At 35.1% G+C, this 15,054-nt stretch overlaps 1 protein-coding gene and 1 long non-coding RNA gene across 2 annotated transcripts in view; one reads left to right on the top strand and one right to left on the bottom strand.

The window, feature by feature from the left end:
- The window catches only part of LOC125654810 (uncharacterized), a 63,808-nt gene that overhangs the window by 5,907 nt on the left and 42,847 nt on the right, over positions 1-15,054 (top strand). The gene's annotated exons all lie outside the window — the stretch shown is intronic.
- The window catches only part of LOC125645474 (uncharacterized), a 2,872-nt gene continuing 1,153 nt past the window's right edge, over positions 13,336-15,054 (bottom strand). The window contains exon 3 of the long non-coding RNA XR_008797108.1: positions 13,336-14,689. This is a non-coding gene — a long non-coding RNA (uncharacterized LOC125645474). The remainder of the gene's footprint in view (positions 14,690-15,054) is intronic.

Below are 15,054 nucleotides of genomic sequence, written 5' to 3'. Positions count from 1 at the left end.
AATTCACGTATTTTTCACAAACATGAAAACAGCCCGAGTGCACCTTAGGAAGTCGCCTTCTCTACCAACATCAAATGTAAACGATTGATTAATTCGATAAACTATAGAAATTGCATAAAATCAGAGATAACTGCAATTGACGAAGTTCATTTTAATTTGACAATGCAATAAAGCAGCAGTTACCGGTGTGCAGTGCGATACAGAACGCGGCCATTTTTGTTGTTTCAATAAGTTGTTCGTTGAATATTCACGTGATCAACGTACAAGTTATCTTGACAATTACAAGTATAGACATAGTTATCGTTCTTTACTTTAAAGAAATAAACAAACCATGATGTCAAAACACTTACTTTAATGCACTATTTATTGATTTATTTTTATTTTGATGGTAATTTAAGTAAATAAGACGTTTAGAATATCTAAATCCAACATTATATTCAATGTGACTTACAAAAAGTCTACAAGCCCATCGGACTTCCTGATTTTTAAATTTCATTGACCCGACCCTAAAATTCACTGACCTCGGTCTTCGGACCACTGAGTTTTCTTGAAGACTGATGCAACTACTATGAGACCGCTCAACTCTGTAGTTAATAAGGACACACAGTGTAGATGTGCATATTCCAAGGAAATCCTGATTCAATAATTTTTAAGAGCATTATGCCCCTTTTAAACTGAGAATTTCGAGCCGCCTCTCCTGAATTTCAAGCTTGTTTGTCCTATTCTTGTCAGCGCAACTCCTCTGAGCCCTCTCAACAGAATTCCGTGAAACTTTGTAGTTAATAAGGACACATTGTGTAGATGTTCGTATTCTCAGAAAATTCTGATTCAATGATTTTTCTGGGAGTTATGCCCCTATTGAACTTAGAATTTTGAGTCTATCTGTCCTGTTCTTGCAGTATCGTACTACATTACCATTCATTATGTGAGGCATTGTCAAGCAATGTTGGAGTGTGGGGTATGTGAGCTTGCTCACCTGCTTTCTTTCATTTTTCTAAATTTCATAGCCCTTGGGAGTAGTGATACTTTTTTACTTGTACTCAGATGGCCGGTAAGGCTTGTAGGCCTCTTGTTTAAAGTAAAGAACAATAACTATACTTGTAATCATCAAGATAACTTGTATGTTAATCACGTGAATATTCAACGAACAACTTGTTGAAACAGCGAAAATGGCCGTGTTCTGTATCACACTGCACACCATAATTGAGCACTGCATAATTGCATTGTCCAATACGCAACTTCCGAGATATCAGCTCTTCTGTGATGGAGGTACGTTCAGTGTTCTGTTGAACGCTTTGGTGGGTACAAGATGTATACATACACTATAGACTAGCAATGTAAATACGGATAAAAGTAATGAAAGTGTAAAATTTATTTATATCAACCGTTGGTATACATTAAACTGACCATATCAAGAATAATATTTAATTAAATTAAATATGAAATTATTTTTTATTTCCTCCTCTGGACGAGTGATATTTTAATCAAAGAAAAATGGTGATTATCAAATTTTGTTTGAGCTAATTTATTATGAAATACTAATAAACTTACTAATATTGTGTCCCTGCAGTTTGGGTGGTTGCATATATGAAGGCAGCGATAAGCATTTATACCCACCGCGTTCGGACGATAGTATGTTTTGTGTCTCTCTGTGGGTAAGAGTTCCACAAAGGGAAAGAACTATTGGGCAACTCGGAAATTGCTTTTTAAAATGGACTTTGTCAATTGCAGTTATCCTCTCATTTTATGCAATTTCTATACCTGGTAGTTTACAGAATTAATCAATTGTTTGCATTTGATGTTGGTAGATAAGACTACTTCCTAAGGTGCACTTGGGCTGTTTTCCTGCTTGTGAAAAATATATGAGAGGGAGTGTGAGAGAGAGAGAGCGTGTTGGAGAGAGAGTGTGCGCAAGAGAGAGCAAGGGAGAGAAAGAGCATGAAAGAGAGAACACAAGAGCAAGAGAGAAAAAGTGAGAGAGGAAGAGTGAGCACCAAGAGCAAGTGCAAGAGAGAGTGAGAGAGAGAGAGAGAGCACCAGATAGAGCTGCAATAGAGTGCAAGAGCGAGAGAAAGCATGAGAGAGGGAGCAAGAGAGAGAATGAGAGAGATCACGCAAGAGAGAGGGGGAGAGCAAGAGAGAGAGAGCAAGCACAAGAGAATGAAAGTGCAAGAGCGTGAGAGGGAGAGTGAGAGAGCGCACAAGAGAAAAAGCTAGGGAGAGTGCAAGAGAGAGTGCAAGAAAGAGAGAGTGCATGCGAGAGAGAGTGCAAGAAAGAGTGCAAGAAAGAGAAAGTGAGAGAGCAAATGAGAAAGAGCAAGCACAAGAGAAAGAGAGAAAGAGAAAGCATGAGAGTGACAGAGAGGGTGCAAGAGAGAGAGAGTGTGAGAGCAAGAGAGTGTGAGAGCGAGAGAGAGCACAAGAGAGAATGAGAGAGAGCAAACCAGAGTGAGAGAGAGTGCGAGTGAGTGAGAGAGTGAGAGGGAGGGAAAGTGTGAGAGAGCGAGCAAGAGTGAGAGAAAGCGAGAGAGAGTAAGCGCAAGATAGAACTAGTTCTAATTGTAACGGGGACCGTTACAGATGTTCCCCAAACCTCCCCCAATTAAAAAGTGATGGCCTTGTGAATCTATAGCAAAAAATCATTTTATTTTAGCCTTTAATTACATGTAGTACGTTCAATATGGTCATTTCAGTACCAAGAAATGAAAGAAAGCGTTGCACGTGCATACACGTGCACGCGTGTATGATTCCGAATTTTTGTTGATGTCGTTCAACAGGCATTTGTATCATATACCCACAGTATGAATTTCATAACATTTCTACCACATATAAGGAAGTTATAGCGATTTTAAAATCGTCCAATCAGAAATCAGCACACGTGCATGCACGTGCTGAGCAGTAATTCTAACCACAGCAATTTGTAAGGAGTACCAAGACACATCTAAACCCCTAATATCAATATAATTTGATGAAAAACAAAAACGTTATCGTCCTTTAAAAATTGAACATTTAAAAAACGTTGCACGCGCATGCGCGTGTGCATTGGCATTTTTTGTTACACCAACATATAGATACACATATTGTCTACATATGCTGTGAATATCATCTCATTCGCTTCATAAATAAGATAGTTACAAACGTTTTAGCATTATCCAATCAAAATGAAGCGCACGTGCATGCGCGTGCAAATTGGTAATTTTGACCATGGAAATCAGTTAAGGGTCTCAATATCTACCTATGATATGAATTTCAAGCCATTTCAATGAACAACAAAAAAGTTAGACTGATTCCAAAGTTAGCGTACAAATTTTGTAATGCGCGTGCTGACAAAATAACTATTATTTTTCATATGTACAAATGATATACTATCATCCTATTTAGGTTTTATATCACTTCCTTCAATATTCTGATTTTCCATTTTTTGTACCAAAATTGCAATGCACGTGCGCGCGCGTGCATGCACGTGCAAACAAAATGACTATCACTATGCACATCTACAAACGCTATACTATCATCCTGGAAAGTTTCATATCGATCCCTTTTGTAGTTTCTGAGAACACTACCGGACAAAAAAGTACCAGAGAAAAAGAATAAGAATAATAACTAGACACGATCTCGTTGCGAGCAACGAGTAGGTCTTCCGTCCGATTTGTTGATGCACTCGGAGTTAAAAAAAAAAAAAAAAAGACAAATGAGTCCCAATTTAGTTTCCGACTTTAAGACACTTTAGATATAATCAATTTTTCATATCATAAGCTTCTGAAGCAAAGTTGCGGTGAAATTCGTTTGAAATTCGACTCTCCAGGCGAGCCATAAGGCCCGCGGGCCTATTTCTTGATGTCATTTGTTAGCCCTCTATAGACTCAACAACTTTAGTTCTATATGTCTTTACAAAATATTTACCTGTAAAAAGTTATTGAGATCGACCGATATTGACAAAAAATCGACTCTACAGGCGAGCCATTAGGACCATAGACCTATTTCTTGATATCAAATGATAGATCTCGATAAACTGAACAACTTTTGTTCAATATGTCCTTACAAAATATTTACCAGTTACAAGTTTTTGAAATCGACTGATATCGACAAAAATCGACTCTACAGGCGAGCCATGAGGCCCACAGACCCATTTTTTGATATTGATCGATAGGTTATGACACATTGAACAACTTTTGTTCAATAATGCTTTTCAAAATATTTGTCGTTTTAAAGATATGAGGCGTCAAATATTTACGATTTTGGCCCTTAAAATCTCTAATTACGTAACATATGACCTACTTTTTGATTTGATAAGATCAAGCTCGTTGAGATGAACATTTCCGCTTCTACAACTTATTATAAAATATTAATAGTTTCTGAGATATTCTCAAAAACATTTGGACCCTTCTGAACCCCTAATTTAAAGGGCCAGCCCGTTTTGCTTGATATCGTAAGAAAGGCCTTGTCATTTTAAACATTTTTTGCTCAACAAGTATTTAGAAATTCTTTACCGTTCTCGAGTTATCTCTACAAGAAATATTTAGGGGCCAAACTGTAGCTCCCTAACGGGGCCACATAGGGAAAAAACGAAATGTACATATTGTTTAGATTATCATTCTGAACAACTTTTGTTCAATAATGCTTTTCAAAATATTTGTCGTTTTCAAGATATGAGGCGTCAATTATTTATGATTTTGGCCCTTAAAATCCCTTATTACGTAACATATGACCTACTTTTTGATTTGATAAGAACAAGCTCGTTTAGATGAACATTTCCGCTTCAATGACTTATTACAAAATATTAATAGTTTCTGAGATATTCTCATAAACCTTTGGACCCTTCTGGACCCCTAATTTAAAGGGTCAGCCCCTTTTGCTTGATATCGTAAGAAAGGTCATGACATTTCAAACATTTTTTGTTCAACAAGTATTTAGAAATTCTTTACCGTTCTCGAGTTATTTCTAGAAGTAATTTTTAGGGGCCAAACTGTAGCTCCCTAACGGGGCCACATAGGGTAAAAACGAAATATGCATATTGTTCAGATCATCATTCTGAACAACTTTTGTTCTTTATTGCTTTTCAAAATATTTGTCGTTTTCGAGATACAAGGGGTAAAAAATTTATGGTTTTGGCCCTTAAAATCCCTTATTACGTAACATATGACCTAAATTTTTATCTGAATAGATTTGGATAGTTGAGATGAACATTTTTTGTTCTTTGACTTATACCAAAATATTAACGATTTTTGAGATATTTGATCTAGACTTTGAGCCCTTCTAGATCCCTAATTTAAGGGCCTAGCCCCTAAATCTTGATATTTTCGAAAAGATCTTGTAAATGTGCACAACTTTTGTTCTACATGTCTTAACAAAATATTTGCAAGAAAAAAGATATTGGAGATGAAAGGTCAAAAATCGCCGAAATCGGCGAAAAATTTTGGCATCCATTTTTTCAGGTCCAGGCAAGCGTTTAGGGAAATCGCCTCCGGTAAAATCGAATCCCCCACAAATCTTCTAAAATGTTTACTCTATCTTGTGTAGAAATTTCAAGACTCTAGCTTCAAAACTAACGGAGGAGATGTGTGGACAACAAGGCCCTTCAAAAAGTCACTAAAAGAGAGATAACTCCTGACCGGAAGTGACGTGAAGCACGAAATTTTGCAAGCAAAGTCTCGTCACCAAAAGACATCTTTCCTGAAAATTTCGTGAAAATCGATCGAGAAATGGCTGAGAAAAACGCGTGTACTACCAAGGAAAATAATAATAATAATAACTAGACACGATCTCGTTGCGAGCAACGAGTAGGTCTTCCGTCCGCTTTGTTGATGCACTCGGAGTTAAAAAAAAAAAAAAAGAAGACAAATGAGTCCCAATTTAGTTTCCGACTTTAAGACACTTTAGATATAATCAATTTTTCATATCATAAGCTTCTGAAGCAAAGTTGCGGTGAAATTCGTTTGAAATTCGACTCTCCAGGCGAGCCATAAGGCCCGCGGACCTATTTCTTGATGTCATTTGTTATCCCTCTATAGACTCAACAACTTTAGTTTTATATGTCTTTACAAAATATTTACCTGTAAAAAGTTATTGAGATCGACCGATATTGACAAAAAATCGACTCTACAGGCGAGCCATTAGGACCATAGGCCTATTTCTTGATATCAATCGATAGATCTCGATAAACTGAACAACTTTTGTTCAATATGTCCTTACAAAATATTTACCAGTTACAAGTTTTTGAAATCGACTGATATCGACAAAAATCGACTCTACAGGCGAGCCATGAGGCCCACAGACCCATTTTTTGATATTGATCGATAGGTTATGACACATTGAACAACTTTTGTTCAATAATGCTTTTCAAAAAATATGTCGTTTTAAAGATATGAGGCGTCAAATATTTACGATTTTGGCCCTTAAAATCTCTAATTACGTAACATATGACCTACTTTTTGATTTGATAAGATCAAGCTCGTTGAGATGAACATTTCCGCTTCTACAACTTATTATAAAATATTAATAGTTTCTGAGATATTCTCAAAAACATTTGGACCCTTCTGAACCCCTAATTTAAAGGGCCAGCCCGTTTTGCTTGATATCGTAAGAAAGGCCTTGTCATTTTAAACATTTTTTGCTCAACAAGTATTTAGAAATTCTTTACCGTTCTCGAGTTATCTCTACAAGAAATATTTAGGGGCCAAACTGTAGCTCCCTAACGGGGCCACATAGGGAAAAAACGAAATGTACATATTGTTTAGATTATCATTCTGAACAACTTTTGTTCAATAATGCTTTTCAAAATATTTGTCGTTTTCAAGATATGAGGCGTCAATTATTTATGATTTTGGCCCTTAAAATCCCTTATTACGTAACATATGACCTACTTTTTGATTTGATAAGAACAAGCTCGTTTAGATGAACATTTCCGCTTCAATGACTTATTACAAAATATTAATAGTTTCTGAGATATTCTCATAAACCTTTGGACCCTTCTGGGCCCCTAATTTAAAGGGTCAGCCCCTTTTGCTTGATATCGTAAGAAAGGTCATGACATTTCAAACATATTTTGTTCAACAAGTATTTAGAAATTCTTTACCGTTCTGGAGTTATTTCTAGAAGTAATTTTTAGGGGCCAAACTGTAGCTCCCTAACGGGGCCACATAGGGTAAAAACGAAATATGCATATTGTTCAGATCATCATTCTGAACAACTTTTGTTCTTTATTGCTTTTCAAAATATTTGTCGTTTTCAAGATACAAGGGGTAAAAAATTTATGGTTTTGGCCCTTAAAATCCCTTATTACGTAACATATGACCTAAATTTTTATATGAATAGATTTGGATTGTTGAGATGAACATTTTTTGTTCTTTGACTTATACCAAAATATTAACGATTTTTGAGATATTTGATCTAGACTTTGAGCCCTTCTAGATCCCTAATTGAAGGGGCTAGCCCCTAAATCTTGATATTTTCGAAAAGATCTCGTAAATGTGCACAACTTTTGTTCTACATGTCTTAACAAAATATTTGCAAGAAAAAAGATATTGGAGATGAAAGGTCAAAAATCGCCGAAATCGGCGAAAAATTTTGGCATCCATTTTTTCAGGTCCAGGCGAGCGTTTAGGGAAATCGCCTCCGGTAAAATCGAATCCCCCACAAATCTTCTAAAATGTTTACTCTATCTTGTGTAGAAATTTCAAGACTCTAGCTTCAAAACTAACGGAGGAGATGTGTGGACAACAAGGCCCTTCAAAAAGTCACTAAAAGAGAGATAACTCCTGACCGGAAGTGACGTGAAGCACGAAATTTTGCAAGCAAAGTCTCGTCACCAAAAGACATCTTTCCTGAAAATTTCGTGAAAATCGATCGAGAAATGGCTGAGAAAAACGCGTGTACTACCAAGGAAAATAATAATAATAATAATGAAGAAGAAGAACGCGAACAATAATAGTAAGGTCTTCCGCAGAAGACGGAAGACCTTAATAATAATAATAATAATGAAGAAGAAGAACGCGAACAATAATAGTAAGGTCTTCCGCAGGAGACGGAAGACCTTAACTAGACACTCATTACTAGTAATGAGTAGGTCTTCCGTTAGACCACTTCCGGTAAAGAGCTTCCTATTCCTACGAAAACCATTTAAATGTATCAGAAAATGTGTCTTTACAATGATTGAGAAATGTATTATCGAATTTTTTACTCCTTTCTCGTAACTTCCGGTGACGACCGGAAGTACTATTCAGATGCGTTTTCCAATCAATGACAGTGATTCCTTACTGTCTATATTCCCTGAAAATTTCACGTCTCTATCTGAAAGAGTTTTCAACAAAAAGAAGTAGACTAAAGAAAGAAAAAGTAGTAGGTTACTACCGACTGGAAGTCAATTTTGAAAAACAAAATTATCAAAACTCTAGAAGTTGATACTTTTTATTAAGACATGTGAAAATCATATGAAAGACTTCAAATATAAGCGAGATTTATGGGGACAAAGAGACGAAAAGTAAAAAGGTATTTTCTTAAGAAACCGGAAGTAGTCGTTTTGACTACCGACAGACTCAATATTCTTTTGACACTTTGAAAGAGATTTAATAAACAAGTATAGGTTTCAATTTAAAAGAAAAAGTTTGAAATTTACGATTTTTTCCATCACTTCCGGTGACGACAGGAAGTGACGGTCGACATGTTCAACCCCCTACTGCACGCTTATAAACGGATATTGATCATCCCTGAATATTTGATGAACCTATATTTTATCTTTTCCAAGAAAAATGCTGGACAAAATTCCTTTTGAGAAACAGAAAATCAGCCATATTTTCCGACCGGAAGTGAATTTTGTAAAAACAAAAATAATTATAGCAAGGTCATTTCATAAGACAGTATTCCTGAAAATTTCAAGAAAATATATCCAGCCATCTCTGAGAAATCGCTCGAAGAAATCGGAAAATCGACATTTGTTCGAATACTTCCGGTATAGACCGGAAGTGACGGACGAAAAAATTGAATGTATGTGTACAATGAACTAATGTTAGTTGATCAACTCTACAAGTTACAAGCATCTATCTATATTCATTATTAAGAAAGTGAAAAGACAAGGTTTGAATATGTCCACCCCATATCTCACGACCGGAAGTGAATTTTACAAAAAATATTTTAATTTCCTCTAGACATTTAAAGTGTCTATAACATATGTAAAATTCAAATCATTAACTTGTTTTATGACCGAGATTTATGGCACTGAAAAATGAGAGAATGAATAATCTTTCTTTGATATAACTGGAAGTTGGAGATTCAACTTCCGGTGGGGTCAATAATTTTTGAGAATTAGAACAAGACCTAATAAACCGATATAGGTTTCACTTTCAAAGAAAAAAGTTTGAAATCTATGATTTATTAATCACTTCCGGTGACGACCGGAAGTGACGTACGACATTCTTAACCCCTACTACATGCCTTCAAAGTGAGATCTATTCACTCTGAAAATTTGGTGACTCTATCTTTTACCGTTTCTGAGAAAAACGCTTGACAACGAAAACAGCTCATAAGCCGTTTTTGCCGACCGGAAGTGAATTTTACAAAAATATTTGACGTTACTCTAGACATTTATAGTGACTATAATATATGTAAAACTCAACTCATTAACTAGTTTCATGACCGAGATTTATGGCACTGAAAAATGAGAGAATGAATAGTCTTTCTTTGATATAACCGGAAGTTGGAGATTCAACTTCCGGTGGGGTCAACATTTTTTGAAAACTAGAAGGAGATATAGTAAACCAAAGTAGGTTTCAATTTGAAAGAAAAAAGTTTGAAATTGATGATTTATTTAATCACTTCCGGTGACAAAAAATATTACGTGCATGCACCATGGAGAATATAGATCTATCATCCCTGAAAGTTTCATTCGATTATCTTTAGTGGTTTTCAAGTTTACCCCTGGACAAAGTTTCTTTCAAAAACCGGAAAATCGGACGTATCTGACGAACGGAAGTGAATTTTGAAAAAATGAAAAAAATGCCTCGAAGTACCATCGTTCCCTATAACTTGTGAAAGTTTCAGGAAAATCCATCCAACGGTCTCGGAGACGAAAGGGAAAAAAAAAAAAAAAAAAAAATAATAATAATAACTAGACACGATCTCGTTGCGAGCAACGAGTAGGTCTTCCGTCCGATTTGTTGATGCAGTCGGAGTTAAAAAAAAAAAAAAAAAGACAAATGAGTCCCAATTTAGTTTCCGACTTTAAGACACTTTAGATATAATCAATTTTTCATTTTTGAAATTCGACTCTCCAGGCGAGCCATAAGGCCCGCGGGTCTATTTCTTGATGTCATTTGTTAGCCCTCTATAGACTCAACAACTTTAGTTCTATATGTCTTTACAAAATATTTACCTGTAAAAAGTTATTGAGATCGACCGATATCGACAAAAAAATCGACTCTACAGGCGAGCCATTAGGACCATAGGCCTATTTCTTGATATCAATCGATAGATCTCGATAAACTGAACAACTTTTGTTCAATATGTCCTTACAAAATATTTACCAGTTACAAGTTTTTGAAATCGACTGATATCGACAAAAATCGACTCTACAGGCGAGCCATGAGGCCCACAGACCCATTTTTTGATATTGATCGATAGGTTATGACACATTGAACAACTTTTGTTCAATAATGCTTTTCAAAAAATATGTCGTTTTAAAGATATGAGGCGTCAAATATTTACGATTTTGGCCCTTAAAATCTCTAATTACATAACATATGACCTACTTTTTGATTTGATAAGATCAAGCTCGTTGAGATGAACATTTCCGCTTCTACAACTTAGTATAAAATATTAATTGTTTCTGAGATATTCTCAAAAACATTTGGACCCTTCTGAACCCCTAATTTAAAGGGCCAGCCCGTTTTGCTTGATATCGTAAGAAAGGCCTTGTCATTTTAAACATTTTTTGCTCAACAAGTATTTAGAAATTCTTTACCGTTCTCGAGTTATCTCTACAAGAAATATTTAGGGGCCAAACTGTAGCTCCCTAACGGGGCCACATAGGGAAAAAACGAAATGTACATATTGTTTAGATTATCATTCTGAACAAATTTTGTTCAATAATGCTTTTCAAAATATTTGTCGTTTTCAAGATATGAGGCGTCAATTATTTATGATTTTGGCCCTTAAAATCCCTTATTACGTAACATATGACCTAAATTTTTATATGAATAGATTTGGATTGTTGAGATGAACATTTTTTGTTCTTTGACTTATACCAAAATATTAACGATTTTTGAGATATTTGATCTAGACTTTGAGCCCTTCTAGATCCCTAATTGAAGGGGCTAGCCCCTAAATCTTGATATTTTCGAAAAGATCTTGTAAATGTGCACAACTTTTGTTCTACATGTCTTAACAAAATATTTGCAAGAAAAAAGATATTGGAGATGAAAGGTCAAAACTCGCCGAAATCGGCGAAAAATTTTGGCATCCATTTTTTCAGGTCCAGGCGAGCCTTTAGGCAAATCGCCTCCGGTAAAATCGAATCCCCCACAAATCTTCTAAAATGTTTACTCTATCTTGTGTAGAAATTTCAAGACTCTAGCTTCAAAACTGACGGAGGAGATGTGTGGACAACAAGGCCCTTCAAAAAGTCACTAAAAGAGAGATAACTCCTGACCGGAAGTGACGTGAAGCACGAAATTTTGCAAGCAAAGTCTCGTCACCAAAAGACATCTTTCCTGAAAATTTCGTGAAAATCGATCGAGAAATGGCTGAGAAAAACGCGTGTACTACTAAGGAAAATAATAATAATAATAATAATAAAAATAATAATAATAATGAAGAAGAAGAACGCGAACAATAATAGTAAGGTCTTCCGCAGGAGACGGAAGACCTTAATAATGAAGAAGAAGAACGCGAACAATAATAGTAAGGTCTTCCGCAGGAGACGGAAGACCTTAATAATAAACAGTAGAATCACTAGAAGGTCTTCCGTTGGAAACGGAAGACCTTAACTAGACACTCATTACTAGTAATGAGTAGGTCTTCCGTTAGACCACTTCCGGTTAAGAGCTTTCTGTTCCTACAAAAACCATTTAAATGTATCAGAAAATGTGCCTTAACAATGAATGAGAAATGTATTATCGAAATTTTTACTCCTTTCTCGTAACCTCCGGTGACGACCGGAAGTACTATTCAGATGCGTTTTCCTATAAATGAGAGCGACTCTTTACTGTTGATATTCCCTGAGAATTTCACGTCTCTATCTGAAAGAATTCTCAACAAAAAGAAGTAGACTAAAGAAAGAAAAAGTAGTAGGTTACTACCGACCGGAAGTCAATTTTGAAAAACAAAATTATCAAAACTTTAGAAGTTGATACTTTTATTAAGACATGTGAAAATCATATGAAAGACTTCAAATATACGCGAGATTTATGGGGACAAAGAGACGAAAAGTAAAAAGGTATTTTATCAAGAAACCGGAAGTAGTCGTTTTGACTACCGACAGAGTCAATATTCTTTTGACACTTTGAAAGAGAGTTAATAAACTAGTATAGGTTTCAATTTAAAGGAAAAAGTTTGAAATTTGCGATTCTTTCCCTCACTTCCGGTGACGACAGGAAGTGAGGGTCGACATATTCAACCCCCTACTGCACTCTTACCAACGGAGATTGATCATCCCTGAATATTTGATGAACCTATATTTTACCTTTTCGAAGTAAAATGCTGGACAAAATTCCTTTTGAGAAACAGAAAATCGGCCATATTTTCCGACCAGAAGTGAATTTTGTAAAAACAAAAATAATTATAGCAAGGTCATTTCATCAGACATTATTCCTGAAAATATCAAGAAAATATATCCAGACTCGAACAAATCGGAAAATCGACATTTCCCGTACGAAAATTTGCTCACGTAATTTTTAAAATTTCCTGGCGTACCCATAATTCTGAAAGTCCAGCTAGATTTTTAACAACAAATCCTATGGAAAATACTGGCGTACCTGAGGCGTACTCCGGGCGTAATTTAGCTTGAATTATGCAAATTAGTACGTCTAGATTAATAAGTACGCCTTTAAAAAGAAAATACGCCTCAACTAGGAAATACGTCTCTAGCGAAAATACACCCGTACAAAAAACAAGAAATCCTATGAAAAATACTGGCGTAATTTAGCTTGAATTATGCAAATTAGTACGTCTAGATTAATAAGTACGCCTTTAAAAAGAAAATACGCCTCAACTAGGAAATACGTCTCTAGCAAAAATACACCCGTACAAAAACCCTCCAATTGTAGAAAGTACGCCTCAATAAGGAAATACGTCTTTAGCGAAAATACGCCTCATCAACAGCCAAGGCAAAAAAAATTACAGGAGTCTACTTGTGGCCTGCATATTTAGTAACTCCTATAACGGAATACAAGATTGAAAAAATAATGAACACAATAACTGACAGGTATTTGAAAATTGGAACTGTATTTAACAATACATAATTATGCCTGTGTAACAGCTTAAATTTTTCATCAGTTGACAAGTACATTCAATAATAATCACATAACTAACAAAGGAGATTGTACAGATGTATAGTAGTTTTAAATATTTCTAATAATATATGTAATATGTAGTTCAATAACTAATTAACACAAATTCATAATGATCCTAAGGATGCAAACAAATTTTTAAAATGATAAAAAATAGACACATTATACATGTGATATTAAAATTCAAATACATTTCATGGAGTAGAGTTGAATTTTTTCCAATGATTTGTCAGTTTATGTCCCATAGAGTAAATTTGTAAAAGGTTAATTACAAGGGGGTGCTATATCTGTAACAATTTTTGGACATTATATGAAGCTTACAACAGTTACCATGTAATATTTCACAAAATTGACAATTATACCAATTTGAAATAGAAAGATAAAAAATTATATCAGCCCATCGATGCGCATCCATTTTCCCCCCATGCGTATAGATATGTAAAAAGCAAAATATTTATTAACATAACAGATTAATTTCTGACAAAGATTTGAATTTAGGTTATAAACATAATCAAAATGAAATTATACAATTAAAATCAGAGCTTAATTAATATTTTAAAACAATAGATCATGATGACTAGAAATAAACTGTAATAAGATTACTGTTAAGCACTATGGTAATTCCGAACCACAGCAAATAATGTATATATATACTCTCCTTTGAATCCACAAATCATCAAACACTGAATCTTTGAGAAAAGACCATAGGCTAAGAGTGTTGAGATTTTGAATAGCACAGTCATCATTATTAGAGCAGTTGATTAAAAATAAATCTCAAAGAATTACATTCGAAATTTTGTTATTTGGCACAAGCACACGAGTATGACAGTAGGGTTCATTCGAGTTGCTTACTGGCACAGGCTTATTTTAACTGCAAGGTACTGAGGTGTTGCTGACAGAGGTTAACACATCTTGACCATTAAGTACAACTGAGTTATTATATGGCACAGACACACGAGTATAGCAGGGTTCTTTCAAGTTGCTGACTGGTACAGGTGTGTTGCTGATTGATGTAGTAGTCTTAAGCATACTTGCTAGGTCCAGAAGTGTTCCCGACGAGTACTGGAACATTCGAACTGCAGGACTCGGGCACGTAATTACTGCTGGGTTCTACATTCTTGCATTTGCAAAGATTGCTGGTTTGAGTCTATTATTGCTTCTTTATTTCTTCTTGTTTTCGGCTTGAATTTCTGTTGAATAATGATGAAAATATAAGAAATGTCAGTAAACTTTTCTGAATATATTGGGTTTAAAACCTAACGATACTTTCTTATGCAGAAAAAAATGTAAAGAATGCATTATCTATCTAGATACATTTGTTTACATAAACTTAAGATCATCTAATGTCTGTTTCTACTTTCACAACTAATTAATTTGCAATTCCTTGCCCCGCCACCCGATTGTGTAGTGCAGTACTACTTCCTATATATATCAAATGCAACTTTAGTAATGCAGGCAAATAAAATGTATCAATTTGAAAAACTCAGCAAAGGTAACACCCAAACTGAACAGGTTCTATATATATTATAACACAAGACCGTATGTTCATTGAATT

This window comes from Ostrea edulis, chromosome 7, assembly GCF_947568905.1.
Source record: "Ostrea edulis chromosome 7, xbOstEdul1.1, whole genome shotgun sequence".
NCBI lineage: Eukaryota > Metazoa > Mollusca > Bivalvia > Ostreida > Ostreidae > Ostrea > Ostrea edulis.
This window is presented reverse-complemented; position numbering and strand designations above follow the sequence as displayed.